The sequence below is a fragment of the Tenebrio molitor genome, chromosome 7 (genome assembly GCF_963966145.1).
Source record: "Tenebrio molitor chromosome 7, icTenMoli1.1, whole genome shotgun sequence".
Classification (NCBI taxonomy): Eukaryota; Metazoa; Arthropoda; class Insecta; order Coleoptera; family Tenebrionidae; genus Tenebrio; species Tenebrio molitor.
The window spans coordinates 8,213,281-8,216,511 of NC_091052.1; the positions used below are offsets into that span (position 1 = coordinate 8,213,281).

At 40.8% G+C, this 3,231-nt stretch overlaps 1 long non-coding RNA gene across 1 annotated transcript; it reads left to right on the forward strand.

Moving 5' to 3' along the window:
* Nucleotides 1-2,456: 2,456 nt before the first annotated feature.
* LOC138134445 (uncharacterized) lies at nucleotides 2,457-2,844 on the forward strand. Its single transcript, XR_011160731.1, has 2 exons — nucleotides 2,457-2,545; nucleotides 2,635-2,844. It is a non-coding gene; the product is annotated as an uncharacterized lncRNA (long non-coding RNA).
* Nucleotides 2,845-3,231: the final 387 nt, after the last annotated feature.

Sequence of the window (3,231 nt, forward strand, 5' to 3'; positions counted from 1 at the left end):
TGCGACCGGTCTCGCCATCGAGCCCGTCGCGAAAAATCGTCCCAAATTAATTTTTCACTTCGGTCGGGACGGCCCTCGACGAAGAAGCGCCACGAAAAACCACCCCGAAACTTAATTTAAATTTTCATGAGTCAGGCTTAAACGGTCCCGTGTGAGTCACTGCGCCACTGTGGTAATGGTTATCGCGGGGCCTTTCAAGGGGTTGAAATAATCTCAATCAATTTCTTTCGGATGTCAGACTTTAAATTATTCAATGCGCGCACACAATCATGCGTTGGGGTGGCTGCAGCGCCGCCGACGACCGCTCCGATCTGGGTCACGGCACTAAGGGTCCCTCGGCGCGCCACAATGCCACAAGAAATTTTTATACAATCTTTGTAAGTGCTGGGTTTGTGGTGTGATTCGAAATTCTTGACGGGATGTGTCTCGAATTCAATCGAAAGGAGAGGCCTGGACTCGAAAAAATTTAACAAAGAAATGTTTTAATACGTTTCAAATTTAATTTCAAACGAATATTGATACGTTTTCATAGTGCTGATATCAATAAAAAATTACAATAACAAAACTGGGAACTACTGATAATGATACATAAATGATAGACTTGGCACAGGTACGGGATGTATTTTGCACTTGAATTAGCAATGAATAATTTTACATTTGTTATTCAACTACCTGGTCACCGTTTATCAGCATTTCAGCTGTGTTGTGTAATTTGGTTTAATGGAATCAAAGGGTATTCGAGCAAATAACAGAACACAGGTTCTGTAGAAAACCACATTATACAAGCAAGGTCTTCATTTATAACTTTACGAGTTGCACAGTTGCCAAACAAGACTTTTGCATATTTTTCCAAAGGAATTTTTTTTCAGCAGCTTTAGAAAATGTTTTTTTATTAGTACATACTGTGCGTAAAGTAGGCATTTTCATCATAAAGTAAAAACAATACGTACCTACTATCATCAATACGTGATGTCAAACTTTACGACAATCAAATATAGTGAGATGTGTCTCTAGTCTACTACTTCAATTTGTGTATTTTTTTCATTTATTATTTTTTTTAATTGACAGATAAAACGTACGATATTCGTATCGTAATTTCATATTACGATACTTACGTCGTAAATAACTATTATGTTACAGTTTGGGAAACTTAATTTTACACTTTAGTAGGTATCTACATTTGCGCTTGACCAAGTTTTGTTTAATTTGCTACAAAAATAAAGAAAATACAAAATTAATTTCTGGTGGAATATTAAGCAGTGCTTCATTATCAGTTATCTCTTTCACTATCGTGGTCACCGAACTTTTGGAAATAATTTAAAAAAAACTCTAAATCTGCACTCTTCAGCATGACATTTTTGTTATTTTTATCTGGTTTATCAAATGATAGAAAATGGTAGAAACTAAACACCTGACAGCACTAGTGTGCGTAAACTTTCCACTTTTAAAGAAAGTAGTGGTTTATACACATGTTGCGGAATGTGTGATGTTCATTTTATTTAATTCTTCTTTAATACTTCTTAGTCGTTAGGATCGAGGCCCTTGGGTAGGAAAGAGACATTTTTTTGTTTTTGTAGCAGCAGATGTAGATGACCGAGTTGAACAATGATGACTGTCGTATCTTAGGTAAATGAATTTTTTGTTGTACAATTTTCAGGTTTCTTAGCATGTGACCTAAGTTATCGTCTGGTTGGTCGCCTATTTTAAAGGGTTCCCGGTAGGGTCCTTGAATACTTGAAGGGATCGTTCCAAATTAGTAGTACAGTATAAGGCAGCTTGTTCGAGGTGTGTTTCCCGAATAAAAAACCCATTCCGTCCCCCCGATTGTTCGATAGTAAAATACAGTGTGGCCGTTGTTCTGACCTACTGGTCCATTATTTTCAAACCGTGTCACTTAAAAGCTCGTTTTTGTTTTATTTGTGGTGTCGTTATAGCCGTTCCCACACCACGCTGACCGCATCTCCTCACCCGAAATATTTTATTCATCCTCCATGACCTTATCCTGCGGTAGCAAAAGGCACAGATGTCGAGCCATCGGCGAGGCCGTGACTGCATAACGAGTCGATTACCAATTCAAATAGGTCTGTTGCAGTGTCCGATTGACGGGCGTGTGTCTGCGGCGGCGGCGTCGATGGTGAGGGATCGCCGTGGTCCCCGACCGCCGCCACGGGGGTGATTTACGAGCCTCGACGCGTGAGACGTTGCCATTAGCGCCCCTCTGGTCCTAAACACCTCGTATAGGTAATGGATAATTGGGGACATGCGCCACTGTTTGTTTAAGGAAACGACATGATTTAACGTTAACGCTTTGATTTCGTTCCGAAGGGTTGTTGGAAATGTTCTTAATTTGTTTTGCGAAAATGGAAATTGTTGCATGTAGCTGCTTATGCTACTAATAGCCCTCAATTCGCGCGAAGGTTTGAATAATCAGGTGTGTCGTGCAATGACAGCTCGATGATTGATGGGGTTTAAATAAAGTCATTCGAGTTCCTATCAATCCATCGGGCACGCAAAATGCTAACCACACACCCGACAAGACCAAAGGGTAAGGTGTAATGAACCTTTTTCGCGTTTACCATAAAATATTCACCAATTTTTCGCTCCAACCACACCACAAAACATTTTTTCTTCTAGGTAAAATTGTTGGGAACGAGGAAGAGGTACCGGCTGCGCTATCAAATTGCATTAACAGTTGTTGACTCCTGGGTGCAGCTTGTTGTTTGGAGTAATTTTAGGGCCCGGCCAGCGCCAAGAATGACCATTCGCAACATTCCTGAAATAGATGACGCAAATTCATACATGTAATGCGACAGACAAAAATGCAATAAACAAGACATAATTCCATTCTTGGAATGGTCGAAAAGGAAAGTATTTGTTGCATCCGAGTGAGTGGCGTATAGGTGTCGAGCGTCCACCGCCACCGAGTTAATTAATCGTCGGCGGCAAACCGCCGATTCCGGCGCTGATTATGCATGCCGCCTACTAACACCCTCATAAAGAACCATTTTCTTTCATTCCATTCAAAGCGTTATCGTAAAGCTGAATAAATCGAAGTGGGGCTTTTATTAAGGCCGTAAAAAATTATATTGCACCGGATCCAGAGTTTCTTGCTCAACCCGACCCAGCCCAGATTGCATAAATCTGCGCTGAAGATGGTCTTTGATCGTGATACTTCCACTTGTCTACCTTTTATGGGCGATCGATCTTTTTCCGTTTTATCGCCCACGATAG